The sequence below is a fragment of the Fundulus heteroclitus genome, chromosome 9, assembly GCF_011125445.2.
Source record: "Fundulus heteroclitus isolate FHET01 chromosome 9, MU-UCD_Fhet_4.1, whole genome shotgun sequence".
NCBI classification, from domain to species: Eukaryota; Metazoa; Chordata; class Actinopteri; order Cyprinodontiformes; family Fundulidae; genus Fundulus; species Fundulus heteroclitus.
In genome coordinates, this window is record NC_046369.1 from 33,214,092 (window position 1) to 33,236,329 (window position 22,238).

The 22,238-nt window shown below is 40.8% G+C and overlaps 1 protein-coding gene across 1 annotated transcript in view; it reads left to right on the plus strand.

Annotated features, from left to right (window-relative positions):
- Nucleotides 1–8,068: 8,068 nt before the first annotated feature.
- cyfip1 (cytoplasmic FMR1 interacting protein 1) overlaps nucleotides 8,069–22,238 on the plus strand; it is a 45,640-nt gene continuing 31,470 nt past the window's right edge. The window contains exon 1 of the mRNA XM_012861139.3: nucleotides 8,069–8,309. The gene's annotated coding sequence lies outside the window, so the exon portion shown is untranslated. The remainder of the gene's footprint in view (nucleotides 8,310–22,238) is intronic.

Sequence of the window (22,238 nt, forward strand, 5' to 3'; positions counted from 1 at the left end):
TTCATCAGGGGAAACAAGTAGTCGACCCACGCCCCAGCTGACTGTAAGCTTGCTCACATCCAAATACAGGACTGTCTCAGAAAATTAGAATATTGTGATAAAGTTCTTTATTTTCTGTAATGCAATTAAAAAAACATGAAATGTCATACATTCTGGATTCATTACAAATCAACTGAAATATCGCAAGCCTTTTATTGTTTTAATATCGCTGATTATGGCGTACAGCTTAAGAAACCCAAATATCCTATCTCAAAATATTAGAATATCGTGAAAAAGTATACTAGTAGGCTATTCAACTAATCACTTGAATCGTCTAATTAACTGGAAACACTGCAGGGTTTCCTGAGCCTTGAAAAACACTCAGCTTGGTTCAGTAAACTAAATCACAAGTATGGTAGTGGTTAAGAGACGACATAAGATTCTCACAGCAACTTGTGTACTGACCATGGCATTACTGTCCTTGATTGGCCTGCCAATGGCGTACCGCGCAAGTGACGTCACCGTCTCAAGAGCAACGCCCCTTTTGCCGCTTAGGTAGGGCATACAGGTAGAGAACGCCCGTAGCAACCAGCTATTACACGCACAACAGAAACAGCGATATGACCGACTTTGCAGCCGTTAAACTTTCCCAAGACGATGTTCCAGGCGCACGGATTACTGGTCGCACTGTCGAAGAACACACCAACCTTCAGCTCAAACGATGGCCCCTGACCTGAACCCCATAGAGAATTTGTGGGCTATTGTGAAGAAGAAGCTGAAAGACACCAGAGCCAACAATGCAAATGAGCTAAAGGCCGCTATTGAAGCATCCTGGGCATCCATAACACCTCAGCAATGCCACAGGCTGATTGCCTCCATGCCACGCCGCATTGATGCAGTAATCTGTGCAAAAGGATTCCCAACCAAGTACTGAGTGCATTAATGGACATTTTCAAATGTTTGATTTTGTTTTGCTGTTATCATTTTTCTTTTACTTGATCTGAGGAAATATTCTAATATTTTGAGATAGGATTTTTGAATTTTCTTCAGCTGTACGCCATAATCAGCGATATTAAAACAACAAAAGGCTTGCGATATTTCAGTTGATTTGTAATGAATCCAGAATGTATGACATTTCATGTTTTTTAATTGCATTACAGAAAATAAAGAACTTTATCACAATATTCTAATTTTCTGAGACAGTCCTGTAAAACAGATTCCCCGCGTTTATCCTGGGTTTGTTCTAACATGGAAAGTCAGAGTTTTAAGCCAAAACATAATTTGAAAGTAAAAAAAAAAAAAAAAAAATAGCAAGTCATTGAAGTGAAAGATATCTGATAGCATTTCAGAACATGACTTGGTATTTGGGGGGGGGGGGCTAGCAGTGAGACATTTTCAGTAGTCGGATATCAGACGTTCACACGTCCCAGGAAGGAATTTCAGCCCACTCTTTAACTTTCTTGGCTGTTGCTGGGCAACCCAAATCTACAGCTTCACGTTCTCAGATCATCCTAAATGTCCGATGTTTGGACAATGGCAAGGCCACTTGACCTAAAAATGGTTCTGCAGCTTCATGCTTTGAAGTCCATCACAAACTCTCCTTCAGTGTTCTGGCCGAGGAGGATGGAGCTCATCAAAGATGTTAGGAGGCGGGCCCGTCTATCGGCCTCTCAATGCAGCAGGAACATCCGCCACCTTTGGGGTGAAAAAAACAGCCCAAAGCATATACCACCTCCGTGATTGAGTGTGCATTTTTTGGGTCATATTCAACATTCTCCCTTTGAAAGACTGCGGGTAGAGATAACATCAAAGGCACATCATTTTGGCCCCACAACTGTTGCAGGCCAGGGGGCTGCCTGACTTCAGTCCACCATGTCACCTGTGTGTTAGAAGATGTTCATGGCGACAGTCATCCCTACTGCCTTTAGATCAATAGTTTACTCCTCCTGTGTATTTGTGGACCGATCCCTCTCCCTGCTCATGATCTACTTCACAGTGAGGCAGGATCCACCAGCTCCTGACCAAGAACGTTTGTTTGTTTTAATTCTCTGTCATTTCTAGATGAACTGCAGTCACTACACCCCTGACGACCCTTGAAAGTTTTCCTTTGTCTTGCTCATAGTGCTGGAGAAGTTGGAATAGAGGAAACCAATCCATTTGTTTTTCTACCTAGATCATTGGGGCTGCATCAGTAAAGGATTCTGACGTGATCTGTGACTTAGTTCTGTCAATGCATCTTGTACTCTGAACAAAAGGCATTTATCCAGACTAATATCAAAGTACCAGAAATATTACATGTTTATCTTTTGACTTTTGGATGTTCTGTAAGGTGCTTAGGATCTGAGCATATCAGCAACAAAATACCAAACTGGGTTGAAAGAAAAAGGGAAAACACAAGATTGACCAGGTCGGAATTTGCTCTTGAATCCAGGAAGAAGGAAAAAAAAAAATAAATACTTCAGGGAGACCAGAAGATGCACCGATCTGACTGATGTTGATCGATCTGATTAAGAAGTAAAGGAGTGACTTCCGAAGTAAAGATATGGCAGATATGTTAGCAGATAGTTTCAACAAAAATGTTTTTAAGACAAACATCGTTGACATAGTTTTGACCGAGCAGCGATTTAATGGTATGGTGTGTGTGTATTCAGCGCGCTACAAACAGAAAAGAAGAAAAAAAGAACAGAATCAACTCTGTTAGAAGTTTAAGAACCTTAACTCAGCCTGTGATGAATCCTTTGTTGTAAAGATAACAGCTGCTCAGAGCAGGATCCAGATAAACATCTGCTTTAGTACAACAGCTCACATCATGTAAAATAAACATATTTGCCATGCTTTGTTGTAGCTATTGTCATTTTTAAATCTATATAAATGCAACTAGGAATAAACGTGAAAAGTTTTAGATGCAGCTCACTGGCGGGTTGTGCTTTTATTTTTTTATTTTTTAGAACAGGCTCATGGGGACCACATGTGGTCCTCGCTGGCACCATGTTGGTGACCCCTGCTTTAAGCTGTTGTCAGTATTGCACTAGATGGGTTTTAAGGCAATTTCCCTGACATGAATTTTTTTTTTTTTTTTTTTTTTTTTTTTACTAGTGGCTACTTTTATGGCAGCTATCCGTCTCTTTCATGAATATCTTAGCAGAATCACCCCGTGGTCGTCTGACTGTGCAATGCTTGGAAGAGTTGCAAGAAAAACCAGAAGCTTCATCCCAGACAGTATTGGTCACAATGTTAAATGTACTCTGAACAAGTGGAGATTGCTTTAACTGTTACCAAGAGAAAGCCTCCTGTGTCTAAAAAGAATGTTTTATCAGAATGTTGCAAAGGTCCATTTAAATCAGGGGTGTCCAAACTTTTTGTCATATGGGCCAAAACTGTCAAGTCGAAAGTACTCGAGGACCAAAAGATATTATTTAAAAAATGACACCACTTTTTGTATGTTTTTTACCTGTTCCATAAAAAAAATTTGCATACAATATTTTATTTAAACAAATGGGTCCAATTTTCTCTAAGAAAGGGATCCATAAATTATTGTAGATTCAATGCTTTAAAAAATATAATTATGGTCCTCCAGTTTGCAAATTATTTTGGGCTCCACTGGGGGGAAAAAAGTATTTTCAGCAAGAAGAACGGGTCAGTCTTCCTTTCAAAACTCTTGGAAACCCTGCTGGAGAGAGTTTTTTTACGTGGTATTTATTTTATGTTTTTCTGTGAAAGAAATCTGCTTGTAAAAACTGTTTTTATTATGATACTTATTGTTGGTTGTGAAAGGCAATAAAGTTAGTCACCAACATAAGTTGTCCAAATTATTTCTAAACTCACTAGGTTATCTCTTTGTGTGGGTAAGTTATTGAATTAACTTTTGTTCTTTTTGTCCATCATATGGGTCTGAAATTTATATAACAATTGTCTTAAAGCGGTCAGAAAATGTGTGGAAACTGAAACTTGAAGAAACCCAGTTGTAGTTTCAATAACTGAATTGTGAATCCAGAGCTACAAATTATGAAACAAACATATTCTGTTAGAGCTTTTCTCGATTAAAAGAAACCCATATGTTTAGAGAAAAACAAAAGAACTCAACATTTTAAACAAGAGCGGGGCCATTTTGCTCCGCGGTAATGATACACACTGATCAGACAGAAAATGACTACTGCTTTTTTAAAGACTCTAAAGGTGATTCTTCATCTAATTATATGCCAGGTCTCTGCTGGGTTTGTTTTGTTGTGGATGTATACTGTAATCCACAGGATTTGGAAGCTGGGAGATAAATATCACACGCAACAGTATTGCAGTAGCACGTTGGGAAAACAGTGGAAGTTGTAAACTGCTATACTCATTGAGCTACTAGCAATGGCGCTTTATAGCAGCACATTTTCTATTTTTTTTCTGGTGAAAGTGTGTGTGACTGAAATGCCAACGGTCATAAATAAGTTTCTCTCTGTGCTTTAGATGCTTGGCAGACACATTGGTCAGAAACCGTTAAGATGTCCAGGTGTCCATTTTTATCAAGTTTACTGGCCCAAAGTGCACAGCCCTGTGGCCCATTAGGTTTTAGTCTATCAGGTCTTTGGAAAACATGTTGGAGCCAGCAGTGAATCTCCAATTCAGAAAGCGTGCAGTTATAATAGAAGCACATCGGGATAAAATAAAAGTGTCAGTTGTTCTGGTGTTAATGAAATTTAACAAGAGGTGCACAAAAGGGGCAACACTGAGACAACCCCAAAAACAGGAATGGTCTTGGAGGTTGAGGCCTCCTAATTATTATTTTTTTCATACCAGGGTCAGAGTCACTACTGGCAGCATGAGGCGATACCTGGACCCTACAGAGGTTGCACAGGCTGTCCAACTCCACCAGGAGGGCACATCAATATGTGCCATTGTTAGAAGGTTTGCTGGGTCTCCCAGCACAGTTTAAAAAGCATGGAGGAGATCCCCAGAGACAGGGAGTTACTCTAGGAAAGCTGGACGGAGCCTTAGGAGGTCCTTAACCCATCAGCAGGACCGGTGTTTGCTCCTTTGTGCAAGGAGAAATAGAAAGAGTACTGCTAGAACCCTACAAAATTATGTCAAGCTGGTCACTGGAGGGCATGTTTCAGACCAAACCATCAGAAACAGACTTCATGAGGGTGGCCTGAGGGCCCGACACCCTCTAGTGGGCCCCCTGCTCTCTGTCCAGCACCGTGGAGCTGACATTGACCAGAGAACAGCACAATTGTCAGGTTTGGCCCCGGTGCCCTGTTCTTTTCACAGATGAGAGCAGGTTCACTCTGAGCTCATGTGACAGACATGAAAGGTTCTGGAGAAGCTGCAGTGAACGTTATGCTGCCTGCAGCAGTGTTCAGGATGATGGGTTTGGTGGTGGGTCAGTGTTGGTCGGGGGAGGCATATCCATGGAGGGACGAACAGACCTGTACCGGACAAACGATGGCGGCGATGTTATGGAAACCAGCACACGGGGGCCAAACTAACTACTGAGCACCATTCAACAGAGGTGGGACTCGAATCACACGACTCAGACTCGAGTCATTGATTTTATGACTTTAGACTTGACTTGCATAAGTGTTCAGAGACTTGTGACTTTGCTTGGACTTTAACACCAATGACTCGAGACTTTAATTGGACTTGAACCTGAAACGACTTGATATTTTACCCAAAATCTAAAGCTTATGGAATCTATAATTTAAAAAGTGAGCACCATTAATTCATTTCACTCAGTATCTGCAAATGCAGACCGTCACTGTCATTCCCCACTGTGTACACGTGTGCGTGAGATGCAGCACAGCTAATTAAATTAGCCTGATTTTTTTTTTTTAAAAAAAAAGGAAAAATAAAAAAAGCTAAGGACAAAAATGTTCCCAAGAGTAATTTTGTTTGGATCTGAATATGAAGTTCTGCTGTTGCATTTTTCACTGAATATTCTGGAAAAATACAGTTCAAATTAGGACTATTTTTTAAGATAGGTTTAATTTTACTGTTTTGTAAGGTCAGTTGCACTGGTCTCATCATGTTTTGAGATAATACTTTAAAAAGAACACACACTCTAATATTTAAATTTAACATGTATTTAAACATTGTTAAAGACTCGAAATGACTTGAAATTACAAGTTTCAGACTTGGGATTTGACTTGAGAAATACCTATTTTGACTTGAGACTTGACTCGGGACTTGAGGATGAAGACTTGAGTCTTACTTGGGACTTGCAACAGTGACTTGGTCCCACCTCTGCCATTTCATGAAAAAACACATTCTCCAAGGGATAAACATGGAATATGGGAGTTGGTTTACCATAAAGGAATATTAAGCGAGTTGAACAATGATGTAAAATAGAAGTTTCCCCAACGGTTTTGAATAACTGCGCATGCGCAAGACCCTCTTATCTGCTTTTCTGCTCCTCAGGAGACCGCGAGAAAAAAAATCTTTCTCAAATCCACTGGTCTTATTTCCTTCTACTGGTCTTCTTCTCTTAAACTATTACACGGTTTGCCTCTTGCACTCTCAACCATGTTCAAAGTATACGGTGAGAGCAGCGGAGCAGCAATCAACGGCTAACACAGAAGCTAACCGAAGGTGACCAGATACATAAACACTAAAAGTCAGCACGCCCTCCAGCAAGCGGAAACTAACAAGGAACAAGCACGCACACTGGTGTTACATAACATAACAATAATTGGCATGTGGGACAACCAATAGATCCATCATTGCCGATATTTGGGCAATGATGGCTGCCTGACATCACATCCTGTGACGTAATGTTGCGGTGAGGCACTACGCTTCAGAATCAGATATACTTTAAGCTCATCACAAGCTAATTCAATAAGAACTGTTGTACACAGCTGCGATCAACAACAATTATTTCGGGTTTCGAGAGGACTTCACCATTGAAATTCATGAGAGCTATTGTTGGAGTAACAATGCCCACGTGCATGGCCATTGGATGTTCCAATACATTGGGTAAAAGTGGAAAAAACATTAGTTTTTTCACCTTTCCAATTCATGATCCACCACCGGCTCTTTTGTTTTGGATTGCCAACTTGCCATTGAACTTCTGGCCAGAGAGAAGAAAAAACGTCATCTGTAGCCAACATTTCGAAGAAGAATGTCTTCAAGATGACATGAGAGCGAGACTTGTCGGCAGCTTTTTCTTTTTTAAAATGTAGAATTTGCCGAAACATTTGTTTACTCGATCAGAGCGGCGGAGTAATATGACACACTTGGAAAGAATGCTCACTGTTGCGAAGCCCATTTATTTTATGCGACTTTGGTCTTATTTTTTCTAAAGTCGCTTGGAAATTTCATGAGTTGTGGGTTGAAGTTTTTTGGGCTTGGTTCTGAAAGTGAAATTGCTTGTTCTGGCTCTAAACTAAGTGACGGTGAAATATCCCTCCGCCTCATAACGCACTGGAGCTCATCCTGACAGGAGCAGAGTAAACTCAGAAGGAGCCGCTCTGCCCGTATTTTCTGTAGTTTATGGTTGCAATAACTGATGATAACTGCTGAAAGTAGATTAGGCGGTGCAGATCCCCATTTTGAGCAGAGATTGGTTCTAAAGATGAGTTTTATACTCTTAACATTGCAGAACCCAACCTATAAACAGTACTTTAATGTGTATTTGTTGTCTTTTTATGTCTTTAAAATGTTAAATTAGTATTACTTTAAATTTAAATGCTTAATACCATTACCCCCCCTCCCAATTCCTACGCCACTGATTCTGTATTAACTACTGTCAGGCTGGAAGGACCATTTCATCCAGTGGAATAAAAGTGTTTCCTGGACAGGATTACCAGCTATAGCTTAGAAGCACTGACTGTGGCATTTTGTTTTATAGAAGGCAAAATACACGGGACTACGACACACGTTTGATTTTTAAAGCAAAATTTGAACCATATGGTTATTATTTATTGGTAAAAGTAAATATAAACCAATTCCGTAGCGGAGAGAGATGAAGCCGATGCAGCAGTTTCCATCAGGCGTGTCACCGGCAGGATGGGTATGTTTTTTTTTGGCCCTTACCACCTTCCATACCTGCAGGCTGCTTAACCTACTGTACATTCCTGCGTGTCCCTGCCCTAGCGGAGGAGGCCTGAACCGCAGCTTCCTGTTGAGTTTCCCTGTTTGAGGGACAGGAACTCCCTGCTCTACTACTCGCCGCCGCCTATGAGAATAACACCGAGCGAGCAAAGAGTCTACCGGCCGACGACAGAGAACACTCCCTCGGACCGAAAGCGTTCAAAGCCGGGACGGCCGGAGGGTCGCGGAAGGGATCGAAGCCCCGGCTGCATGGCGCTGTAGTGGGACGTCTACACGGACAAGTTTCCCGACAACTCCGGGTGAGTGGAAATGACTGAAGTTGGTTTCGCTGTGCGTGGAGTGGACTCCCAGGTACCTCGCCCACAGCTCAGAGGGAGGGGGGAAAGTTGCGTTGCATGGCGCTGACTTTATTAAAAAAAAAAAACTTTTTTATACATATATATACAAACGGCGCTGTGTTAGAGTAACCCTCTGCCTTGAGACAGATAATTAGCTCGGAGAGGTGAACAGCTGGTTGCGACGCAAAGCCATTTTCCTGGCTCACAGGCCGGAGCTGGGACTAATCTCAGGCCGAGGCTCGGCGCAGAGGGACAGAGCCATTATTACACGGTGGAGGCAGGACTGCACACATCAAAGAGTTAACTTCCAGCACAAGTTTCCCCACTTTAATCGGTGTAGCTGGTCATTTTTAACGCGTGTTGCCGCCTGGAGGAAATCCAGGTTTCCGACGCTTCGTTGTTGGGAGCGGAGGAGCAAAACTTAACCCACTTTATTAAAGTACCTAAAAATGAGCTTTAAAATTCCCGAGTCAGGGAATGTCCGATGTTCAGAAGAGAAGGTCTTTGTTTTGGAGCAATGTTGCCTTGTCTAAGTTATTCCCTGTTTTTATTTATTTATTTATTTAATTTGGGAACTAGTTTCCTGAACTGAGTTCTGTGCGGCAGTCAGCCGGGATTGCTGCGTTCAGGAACTAGATCTCACGATGCGTTCACTGCCCATTGTCCCACTGTAATTTCAGGTTGATAGCGCCACTGAATAAAGCTATCAAAGGAACCAGGGTAGTTTCTGGGTCCACTTATTTAGATATGCTTGCTAAATCTATACCACCATCTGTGTGGGGAAATAAATAAAGTTTCTGACTAGTGGATAGTCCAAACTAACTGCTAGCTGATTTTATTAGCAGGTTCAAAAGCTCTCGGATCACCTGGAACTAAAACTAAGTCCTTCACAGCAATCTGCTGTTTCAGTGTTACATGTTTCAGATAAAGCCCATCATATTTAGACCCATGGGACTTTCTCGCATGCTCCTCAGGTTTATGACTGCAGGTAAGATCAGTTGTTTTATTTGCCTCTGGATCTTAAACAAAAAAAAAAGTTTAATACTCTACCAAAACAAAACTAAAAACCTTGTATTAATTAGAGCAGGGGTCTCTAACCTTGGCCTCTGGGACCCCAAACGGCTCTTTGGACCTCCCACAGTCGCTCTTTAGTGACTTTGGCTCAATGTTAAAAGATTCCAACTAATGATTTTAAAAATGGATAAAATAACAAATGGAGGCTTTAGCTCCCCCCCTTTTTTTCTTTGATGAAGTAATTAGGGCTGTGTTAAGAGAATTTGATTTCCCAATTCTAAATCGATTTTTAATCGATAAATTCCTAAAGATCAATTCATATAACCAAAGATCTTTTAAGGCAAGGCAAGGCAAGGCAAATTTATTTATATAGCACAATTCAGTACAAGACAATACAAAGTGCTTTACATGATTAAGATATAGCAAAATAATAATTTTTAAGAAAAAATTCCATTGTGAACTTAAATGAGCCTGCATTTCCGGCTCACGCTCCACTCCGGAAGGTGAAGTTTTGATGTCATGTTTTTAATTAAGCACCAGACTAGTCTCCAAACAGCAGCTGTAGATTTCTCTGGCGTCCTCTGTTCTCTACCCTGGATCTGTTTTAATATTCTGCCTCACAGCATGTTCGTGTCAGCAATTCTCTCAACATTCAGGGAGAAAGTTTGGTCCTTACAGCCGCCATTAACTACCATTACTTTATTAATTTGCTGTTGAATGTAAAAATAATACCAGTATCAATATGTTGCATAGCTACACAGTCTTGTATTTCAGGTAACGGCTAAAAGAACGTTTTTAATACCAGCAAACCTGTTTGAGATCGGATCATAAAGAATCGTTTTTTAATCTTGAGAATCTGAATGGAATCTATTCTTGAAATTTGAATCGATGCCCAGATCTACCAGTAATTGCCTTGCTCAACAACAGAATGACAGTTAAATTACCAGTAATATATGTTTTTAGATCTAGTTTTCTTGGCATTAGGTTGGTAACTGTGCTCTCTTTTTTTTGTTGCTTTTTTTACATAATTTTGCACAAATATCAACATCCCATAGAGAAAAATGTATAAATCCTCTTTTTTTTTTAGAAGTTCTGTTTTTGTTTTATTTTAAACTCAAACTCTGAAATAAACCGCTGGTTCTTTAAATATGACGACAAAATAGATAAAGCAGAAATCACAAGTTGTCCGTTTCCGAAAGGTCACGTAGCATTTGTGGATCTAAACAAGCTTTAATAAGCTGAGCCGAGGGCAAAAAGGGCTCTTTGAAGAGGTTGAAGTGTCTCCTTAACAACATGAAGCTAAATGAGCTTCAAAAGATGAACATTTTATCCCAAGTGTTTACAGTTTTTCTCGATTGTTTATGCACATATTTTCTGAAAGAATGCCTCATATTCTCAGAATTCTACACACAAATAAAAAAAAAAACACAGACACGATGGGCAAACTCCCTCAATTCTCCCGCAAAATGAAACTTTACATTCAAAACAATGTTATTTCTTCTCAAAATGGTATTTTGTTTTCAAATGAAGCACACAAACCTTGATATGATTAGACATTCATAAGAACCAGTTGAACACTGATGAGTTCAATGTAAAACACTATGATGAATGGAAAACACCATTAATTATGATGACTTAGGCCTTTTTTTTGTTCAGTGTTACACTTACTACAGACAGTATAACTTATACATAAGTGTGTTGTAAAATATTTGACTATATTGTTTTTATACCCAGAACACATAAATACACATTCGGATAGGAAGCGAAACGTCTTCAAATTTCGAAAAAAGTCAAGTTGTTTTGTTTTTTACTGTTTTTGGAATGATCATGACCTGGATGACTGAGAATCAACACCAGCACTCAAATACACATTACAGTAACAAATATATTTTATTTGTCCCAACAAAAACAATGTACGCAGTTTATATCCCATGCCCAAACAACACAAAGTTGCACATACACTACATACAAAACAGAAGAATTTACTGTACACAGCTGGAGTAAAAAACAACACACTACTACATAAAAAAATAAAATAAACTATGCTGCTTCGTGTTTTCTGTTGCGGTCGGGCCACAGCATCTCATCCACATCACACGCAATGTTTTCCTGGGCCTAGCACTGGGGGAATTATCGCCTAGCATGGCGATTCCAGCCATGAAAAGCATCAGCTGCTATATCTCCACATACGTCCTTCATAGCTTGGAGAAGAGGTATACGCATTTGTGGATTTCGGTCAGACACTTTCCATCTCCAGGCAGAAGAAAATTCCTCAATCCATTCTTCAATAGGATTGAGGAATGGAGTATATGGAGGGAGATAAACAACTAAAAAGCCTGGTGGGCAGTGAACCAGTTACGAACCCAGTTGAACCCAACCTCATCAATGAAGATGAACTGGTGCTCAACAGGAGCTGCCTCTAGCTTAAGGACTCTCTGAAAGACACATGACCATATCAGAAATAGACATGGAGTGGTCACCGTTGTGAAGCACAATCATTGTGATTACAATATTGAAATATGTATTATTTCCTGTATACATTGTTGAAAGTATGCATCAATTGTGGGACTCACTTGCACACAGTTATATTGCAATTCTTTGATTCTTTCTGAAGTGCTTTCAAATGGCACCCTGTAGACTTGCTTCATCCTGAGATGATTCCTGCGTAAGACACGGTCTAGTGTTAATAGGCTTACCCTATCAATATTTTGAAGTATGTCGTTGTTTTCTATTATTTTTCTTTGGAATTGCCTTTAATGTTATGCCGTTTTCTAGGACCGTGTTTATGATTTCAGTTTCCTGTTCAGGAGACGGAACACGTTTCCGACCACCTTGCGTTGGTAATCTTTCAGTTCTGCCAAACAAATAGTAAAATACAAAGTAGGTATACATTTAATAAATACTTGAAACATGCTTTACAGTATTTTTACAGTCTTACAGAAGCCCACAGGCAATACTGTACTACTGTACTCATTGAGTACTGTATTGATATGCAGTACTGAAAATTTATAGTGAGAGTAGATTTCTTACCTATTCTCATTCCAGAAAGTCCGGATGATGGATGCTACAGTGTACCTGCTCAGATTTGGCTGTACTCTTTGCCCAGCCTCCCTCATTGTTAGACCATGGTTGACCACATGATCAACCACAGTGGTTGATCATGTGGTCCTTGGCCTTCCTCGTCCTCCCTGTCCTCCTCCTCCTCTTACTCTCACTCCTCTGGCTCTGGCTCTGCCTCTGTTTCCAATGTTGGCATCCATTGCTCCATTGAAGAGCTCACCTGTTGCCCTTTTATGCTAAAGCTCTGATTGCTAATTGGAAAATTGTGTGACAGGTGTTTGCCCCTGTGATGAGTCAGTGTGCATATTTGAATGGCTGTGTGTTCCTTGTCACAGAGGATATTTTCTGCATGAAACTTGTGCCAAAAGCAGAGAATTGTGTGTAGTGTTTTGAAAACGGTGTGTTTTAGAACTGCAATTTGAGTGTAAAGCAGGACTTATGCTTGTAGTTCAGCAGAATTGGTTCAGGGGTTTGGCGAATGAGTTACATGTTGAGGTCATTGTTAGATTAGATTAGATTCAACTTTATTGTCATTACACAGGCACAGGTACAAGGCAACAAAATGCAGTTTAGGTCTAACCAGAAGTGCAATAGCAGGTGGATATTAGAGTTTTACAGATATGTACAATAGCATAATATACAGATGATTATTATAACAGAGTTTACATGTACTATGGATATATGTACAGGTGGCTATTACTATAGGCAGAATTGTGAGCATGATATACAGGTAGCTATTACTATAAAATGAATAATTAGAGTTTGGACAGAAGCTGTTTAAATTAAAGTGCAGTGGAAGGTAATTGCATATTACAGTTAAAGTAGTACGGTATTGCAAATGTATATGTAAACAATTGTCAATAAACAGTCAGCAGTGCAAATCAACATGAAGCTTGTCTCAAGTACCAGAAAATGTGTGTAGGCAATCGAGAAAAACTGTAAAAAAAAACAACAACAACGTGTGAATGGACTGGTGTGACCGTTGCAACAAACACCTCCTATCATACAGCCTTTTTAACACTCTGTTGGCTTACTAGTTCATTATAAAACAATATGGGCACTATCAAGCATGGACCGTATAAAAGGCCCGTCTTTATAAATGCCACTAAATAAGGTCGGACCTCCTCCGCACTAGCTGCCTGTTTCTGTTAGAAAAAGTCGCCGTATCTAATCCGCTGCTAGTGAGCTGCTCGCTTACATTTGGAAACACGAGTATCTTTGTTGTTCATTTTGCCTCAGCTGCTCTTGTTAGTTGTTTTTGAGAATTTTTCCGTTTATCAGCTTTGAAGACACGAAGTAAGGGAGGAAGGAAGGAAGGAAGGAGGAGGTTGGTGAGGCATGAAGATATGTTTGTAACCACATCTGTTGATCATTTTGGTGAGAGTGGTGCAGATATTATTTTTGTTTCCTTTCTCTGTGGTTCTGGTTCTTGTTTAAGGATCGCAGCCCAGTATAACCACTGAAAGTGACTGGGGTTTAATTCACCTTAGCTAGTGCCATGTGACTGATTGAACCTCCTTGAGGTTTGCAATGGCTTTTAAGAAGGCTAGCCCCACCTGAACAGGTGTGTGGATTTAAATGCTCATAAATGAATATGCTAAAGATGGACAGCATTGTCTTCAGGACTTTCTGTAGTTCCTACCTCTTGCAGCCCAGATGTGTTGATTTTTAAGCTATATTACGTGTATTTCGACATGTATTACTGTATGCATTTGAGGTGAGTGTGATTTTTGCAATGATACGTGGTATCTGTGGTTTGTTATTCTGCGACATGTCGCCATAAAAATGTTTTCACACCAGCGCTTCAACATCTGTGACTTCCTTAAGCCTGGCACAGCTTGATGCACCAAGCCGCTGAAGTGGGTTCCTCTGTTCTGCCATGTTTAGAGGAAATGTGTCTGTTGTGCAGGGCATTGATGTTTGCTTCTGCATCAGTTTCTCACTTAAAGTAATGCTTCCTTCCCCAGAGTGTTGATTACTTTATTGTTTGAACTAAAGGTTTCATAATGTCAGGCCCCTTGTCTTTTGTTACTCATGGTTCTGTCCAGCATAAAGGTCTTTTCTCTTTTAGCAAATAGACAACTGTTGCCTTAGTTTTAAGGCTTTAAAATGTTTCTTTTCTCATTACTTAACAGCTGTGTTAGTGATGCACCAACCAGGCTGGGGATTGTCCACGGTTAGACTGACCTGTGTTTGGCATGGGCTTGTCAAAATTATCAATATCTTGATATAATCGATACAGAAATGAATTATTCACAGCTACTCATTTCAGTCACAATCGATATAAACTGACTGATTCCCATTTGGTCAAATTGTAGCACTTCTGACAGCAGCGCCGCGATAATAGACATTCAGCTCAGCTATGATCTGCTGCTGGAAGTTTGAACTCTGCTAACATGTTGAGTTGAACCAGAAAAAACACAATTAACCTCTTTATCAACCAGACGCACACCAATGCGTTGTTTGGAGGAGCTTTCTCTATCTGGCAGACAGACAGGAAAATAACGGAACGATGCCATCAGCTAAGGTATCACTACAAGCTAACGCTATGACACCGATGTTTGAGAGCAGCTTAAAAATGTCAATAAAGTTCCTGGATCGAGAAACAGTGAAGTAGGAAATCTCTTGGAAGGCATAAGCTAACGGTGCCTGTTTGATTATTAGCTTTACGGGCCGCCCAGCGACCTGGTTCTGTTGGCCTGAGCTCCACCATGAGACGCGCTTTCCACTTCATCTGGAGCACCAATCAACTCATGACAACGTTGATCAGCTGACTGCTCAGTTGGCCATTTAATAATGAAAAAGTGAAACAAACAAAGCAGTTCACTCCTCCATCACTTCTCCTTTTTAGTTGTAAATCTAAAGGAGGCTATGTGGCTAATAATAAGAAAGGTAATAGTGATGCCACCCTGAAGCTGAGAAGAGCAGAAAAACGTAGGAACCAATAGCAGTCTAGGCTGCTGCTGTAGTTGATCACTAAATAGAAAATGTAATGCAAAATGAGCAGAAAGGCAGAAATTGTACGGAGCACCAGATCTTGTCTACATTGTCAAAAATGTTTTGTATGTGCCAGTTTGTTTTGAAACACAAATTATTTTAGGTTTGAATGTTTCTTTGCTTGTCCTTCAGAAGCACACTGTGGCACACTAAACATATTCAATTTATATAGAAATGCAAGAATTGTGTGACTGAATCAAAGGTACATATTTCCATAAAGGATATTAACACGTAGTGTTATTTGGTCTACTATTTTCCCAAACAGGGAAGTGACAGTTAAATGATATATTTCTCCAAATGACGCCTGAGTTGTTCCCTGTTTATTGTTTTTTTTCTTTCCCTAATCAAGGTAGGTGAAATATTGTAATGAATTTTTTTTTTCTTCTTAACCAGAAATAGTCATGCCTTAAAAGCCTTGGAAATGTTGGTATTGAAAATGGTGTTGATCTAAGATTTTAGCCTTTAGTATGGGATGTTGCCTACTGCTCAGCCAGCATTACTGATAGCTTGGGTGGCCAGGCCTCAAGTCATAAATCAGGTTTTAGGTTCCTCTTCAAAGACGTTTTTATGGATCTTGAAGCATGCAGATTACGTAGCACTGTTTACTCTAAATTTCTAGCAAATGTTTAAACTAAAATTGAACACTGGTCCCCAGAGGAACGGTAAAAATAGAAGATGTGAGTCTGGATGTTAGAAATGGAAAATGTGGAGGAACCCTGAGCTTGTCTCTGGTTTATTTCTGATCCCGGCCACCTGCTGCTGCAGCTGCTTCACCTGCCTCCACATGCAAACAGTCAGACCTGTTACTGGGCACTTTAGGCTCATGCTTTGTGTCATTGCATTCAACTTATCTCCCTTTTCCTCATTGTTGGTCAAACGTGAGAAATCTAGCAAAATGTTAGACTTGCTTTTTATGCCTCCTGAAAGAAGAAACTGAATACATTTTAAATGTTAACTTCTTTTTTAAGTCTGTTTAAAAAAGATCTTCAAGAACTGAACACAGGTGCTTAATACAGTAATGGCTGTAGCCCAGCTGAAGTCACTCAGTCAGCCTAAGTACCAGACTTGATGCTATAAAAGGATGACAGATGTGCTTGAAATCATGTTCTTCCATTAGTTACGGTTACCTCCAAGGAAAAGTGTGCTACCTGCATTGTTTTTATATCACAATGAACTTTTTGACGAGAAGGGTGGATCTATCCAGGAATAAAGCCTCAAGAATGGACTGAAGTTCTGCAGGAAGTAGTTGGATGAACAGAATATTGGCGCAAAGAGGAAAATGATGAGTCCTACTATGGCTCCATCTGAATACCCTCATTGACCAAGGACTCGTTAGCCAAAGTGGAAGTGCGTCAGCGGTCGCCATGATAAGTGCTGTCTGAATAGTGCAGTCAGTAAGGTAGAGGTAGGAAAAGGAGTCTGTATGCTCCCTCTCACGGCTAGTTTTGCCTAGGAACCTGCTGACCTCCCTTACCGGTGCTAAGAAGCCTTAAGGTATCCCACAATCCTTTGCATGACATGACTTATAAGCCAAGCCTCCTCACGGAAATCAATCAAAATGTCCAGAGAGAAGAGAGCGCGCACTTTGTAGTTCATTTTCAGAAGGCTGTAGGCCTGGATTTGACTCGCATCATCCGTACCTTTCTGTTGCATGATGACGTCGGAGTTAAAGGATGTCTGAGTTAGGCACCGCAGTCCGAAGCTCCTCTCCTCCCCATGAAGGGGTTCTTACTGTTGACCCCGTGAAAGGTCAAGGAACAGGAGCTAGGAGCTATTGTTAAGGGTATTCAGATGGAGTCAATGACTTCTGACGTCTCATCCATGGGCATGGTGCCCCCCCCCCCCCCCCCCCCCCCCCCCCCGCCGGTTCTGCCCATGGGCTCTGCGACGAATAAAGAGTAGCTTCTTCTCAAGCATCCAGACAGTATAAAGAGGGTCTCAGCAATGGCGCAAAAATTAAAAGAGTGGTTCACAAATTGTAATCTTGAAACTGGGCAGAAACGTCCTCAGGTCTTCGGACTCCCTTTTCATAAAGGGGGTTGATTCTTGTTTATATGTATGTTCAGCTACTTACTGTGTTTAATATGTTCATAGTTTGCAGCCGCGTCCTGTAGGACAGTTTAATGCTGGGGCTGTATGATGATCAGGAAAAGCAGAGTATCATCATCATCATAATAATGATTATGGTTCTGATAATTATCATGTTTATTATTAATTATCATCATCATTATGATGATAATTAATAATAAACCTGATTAAAGGTTCACAGTTTTTAAATTACTTTATATCCTAATGCATAATGGTTGAATGCCTTTCTTAGTCCTTCAGACATGGCTGCATGCTGTGGGTCCACTGCCCAAAATGGGCAATAATTGGCCTGAATAAATGCTACAGATTGATTGGTCTGCTTTTGTTTGCCTGAACACCAGAGCTGCCTTCTTTAATGTTGCTTAAGCTCCTTAGTGTGTGTTTACTCGGGGAGACGTGGTGTGCTGCTTCAGCAGACTGATTTAACCCTTAAAGAGAAATTGCTTCCCGTATTTGTTCCTTGTCAGACAGCAACAGGAACTGAGTTAAAGCAAACCCCACCAAGGTTCCTTCTTCTAGATAAAAAGCACGGCTTCTTTCTGCAGCTAAAGATCACTTGTACATTCTGAAAGTCAGCGGTTTCTCTTTGTGCATTACCAAAGGAGCACCGTCTTAAGCATCAGGAGGTTGTAGAAAATGTAGTTATTCCTGCAGGTTTCTCTCACTGACCTGAAGGTCAGTAAAGAATAGCTCGTCCTTGTCTTGAAGTAGGCTGTGCATCACGTGCTCGCTGTGTCTGAGGTTCATACTTCCCATTTTCAGTGACTAATTGTCAGTCAGTGATGCTGTTTGAAGTTCAACAGTATGCTGCCTTTCATATCCATTCCCATTAAACGTCCTTCTGGCTAAATGCTGCTTCTCCATGTTTGGTTCTGGTTCTGGGTATGCAGAGCAGGCTGGAGCCAGAAGACCTTAGTGGTCTGGAGGGTTAATACACTGATAACAAGTCTGTTATATATTTAGGTCATAAGTCGTTCAGTGATTTATAGACTTACGGGAGTATATTAAAGTCTATAAGACGGGACCTTTCAGGGCTTTATATCACAACGGGAAATCCAACCAACTGTTTCTCAGACCATGAATAGCTTAAAATCGGGTCTGCCGTTTGCCTGTGAACAAACTCTGACACTGCAGCCTCAAAGGAACAAGGAAGTATTTAAAAATAGCGACAAAAATTGAGTAATGCACGAGGAGCTATTTCTTTTTAATTCATGTGTGGTTAGCTGTGACTGTGCTCTGTTGAAGCACGCGTGCTATGCTTGAATTAGACAAGTGGTGCATGCAACGGCACAATCCTGCAGTCCTAATTTAGAAGCTGAAAAACTAGCGATGGGCAATTTAATGTTTTCAGTGAATTAGCATCAGTATCATCTTTTGGCATTAAATCTGTCGCTGAGTACAGTCAGAGCCCGCAAAGCCAAATACTGCTGGAAAAGTGAAACGTCACCGTTATGGAACAGGCTGCTGCTTTAGAAAACCAGGGACACTGCACCACTAACCCTAAACAAGTCATATTTCCATGTATTTTCACCTAATTGATGCTCATATGGAACCAACACTGGCGAAAAAGAAATTTCGTGTTACTTCGGAAACAAGCAAGCTTGTCTGTTTTGGGTTTTCTACAAACATCGATTAGTTCACCTGAATGCTTTTCATGATCACTTTGTTTCCAACGATACCGATAAATGGTACGATGGTTTTCCATCTCCTAACATATAAAACTTTCCAGCAGAAAGTTTGAGCAGCTTTGAAGTTGTACCTTTTAAAACCCTAGTATAGTTTTATATAGGGTTGTGCATAAAAATCAATACAAAGATTAATATCGATGTTTTTAAAAACGATATATCAATATTCTGGCTTTCAATATCGATATACCTCCCAACCCCTAGGGGGCATTATTAAATCACGCCATTACTGTTCACAGCGAGACTGACAGGATTTAAGAAGCGCCTTTATCCCTAAAATCAGCAATTTGGGCACATTGGGCACATTTTTGGTTATATGCATTGAACCAGATGCATTTTATTTTCCTGTTTTAATATATCAGTGTTCAATAAATTGAACATAAAATATTTGGCTGGTTTTGTTGATTGAACGACTTTGGGCATTAATTTGAAAGTAAGTAAATAAAATCAAGCTGAGCTATATCGAGAATCGTATCGGCTCATCCTAGATGATACCCAGTCCTAGTTTCATACCAGCAACTGGTCCATGGATAGCTGGCATGTGGATGCCAATTATTCTATACAAAATTAATTTAATTAAGTTGTAAAGTATGTAAATAAGTGTAATAACTGCCTGTTAAAGTGATTCTTTCCAGCTCGTTGTTTATTCACTTGTATGAAGATATAGTCACCGTTGTGGTGTTCTTTGTAAAAGGTACAAACATGTCTCATTTGTCATCGTGTTTCCCAACCTTCCTGCCACCTCAAGCATGCATACAGTAGCTGATTTGAATATTTTATATTACAGATCAAAGTTCTATCGGCAGATAACGATTCCCGGTTGTCTTCGAGGTGTGACAAACTCGTTTTTATGAACTTTGTGTTAAAAAGGCAAAGAAATGTGATGAACATGAGGACCAAGAAAGAACATATGCTGCAAATGAAGGAGTGAGACTTTCCTCATTTATTGTTGTCAGGATTCAGCCCTAAATTTTCTGACATTCACTACATTCATAAGTAAGTGTATCAAATGGCATTTTGTGGCGATTACATACTAATCAAAGTGGAAGGTTTTAAATTGTATACTTTTTTTTTTACTGAACAACAAAGACAATTTTAAATTTTATTAGACCTGCTACCAATCACTTAAAAACGGACCGCTTTTGCTCATTAGATGATTAGCTGGTCGACCCGTCATTTGTTTGACTCATAGCTGCTAGCTGTCAAGTGAGTCACAAATTAAAAGCCTCGTGGGTAAAACAAACGATTTAACTAAAAATAGGCAACATTTTCCCTTTGGCCAGCAGTGAGTCAGTAGGGTGGGATCCTCCATCCTGCGTTTGCCGTAACCGCCCCAAAATGGCACCCCGTCATCTTGTTGTGGCGTTTGTTCTCTCGTCTCTACTTCCCTCTGGGGAGCTGGAGGTCGGCGACCCACGCCAACGCTGGTCCTACTCCCACTGACCTTTGAGGCTTTTGTCAGCTTGTCTGGAGGACTCTGTCATTTCCGATTGCTGCGGGGTTTTGAGTGTTTGCAGATGGTGACGTCTCTGTCAGCTGCACTGTGGGAAAGCAAACTAAAGCGCAACACATCGCACCTTCTGACCAGTACAGCCGCTGCAAATCTGGCGTAATGTTGGCTACGGCATTAGGTAATGTGCTACACAACAGACCGTTGGCTTCTCTTTGACTGCCTGGTTCTGTGGGGCTGCTAGATTTTAGAAATCAGATCACGTTCTCATAAATATGATGGTAAATTATCGCTATAGTATTTGGGAACCGGTTGAGTGATTAAAAAAATGAGCTCCTCTACATTTTTTTCCCACCCTCCCCTCACAAATACTGACATTCGTGCTTGCCTGGACATGAAAGCAGAAAAAATAGTCTGGTATGTTGTTACCAAACTGTGGCCGGTTCACACAGATGTATTTAAATGAAATCATGTTACACAGAGGAATGACGGGGAGACGCCAAACGGGGGAGGTGTTCTTTTCAGCAGCCCAAACCCTGACCCTGGTTCTGAAGCCGTGTGGAGCGGAAGCGTCGGGCTTTCTGACGGCCGTCTGCGCTGAGGGAACCTACAGGGAAGAGCCAAGGCCTTAAACTGAGCTTTCAGCTTCCTGTGTTCAGCTTCCTCCTCTATGTCGGGCTTTAAGACAAAGCAGGGACAACTCTGCTGCACCTTTGGCCGTGCCCTCTCTGCCCTGCTGCAGTATTCATGCCTTTGAACGTTTTGTCACGTTGTATCCACAGACCTTTATGGATTTTAATGTGACAGAAAAATACAAGGTGGCACATAAATGTGAAGTGGAAGGGACAGAATAGAGGATGTTGAAACCATGGTTCTCCCCTTAACCTGATAGGTTGGTCAAGGGAGGCAGTTTAGGTGGGAGAATCTATCCTCACAGCTGCTAGTTGTGCACTTTACAAAACTGGCTTTGGTTGGAAGAAAGCCGCTGTTTAACAGAACCTGCTTTAGACCATTTAAGGGACACAGCAAGCACGTGAAGAAAGGTGCTGTTACCTTTTTTTTAATTCTAGGTGCAAAATGTTATGTATGGAGGGAAAGTTGTGCTGCATGTCTCCCTAAACACGGCATCCTAACGTGGAACATGGTGGTGGTAGAACCATGCTGCAGGGATGCTTTTTCTCAGCAAAAAACAGGAAGCGCGTAAGATTGATGGAGTTCAGTCCTGAAAAAAAAAAGCTTAGAGGCAGCAAAACACAGAGCAGATTCGTATGTTACAATGACGCTGTCAGAACCCAAACCTTAATCCAGTCGACGTGACGCCAACGCGCGGTTCGCTCCACCCATGTGGAAGTGAAGCCCAGGTGATTTAAGCCCCGACCACAAAGACGTTACAGTGGCTGTGTTAGTGAAGCTCACAGCACTGACAGACATTTTTACTTTATCTACCAACAGTAAGGGGAAAAAGTCGTGCATCAAGTCAGTAAAATTATTTCAAGGTAACCGCTGACAACTCGACGTTAAAGCCAAGTTTAAATACCCAACTTAAAATGTATATTAGTTACTTAAAATATTTACTGCAGACTGACGTAGATGTTT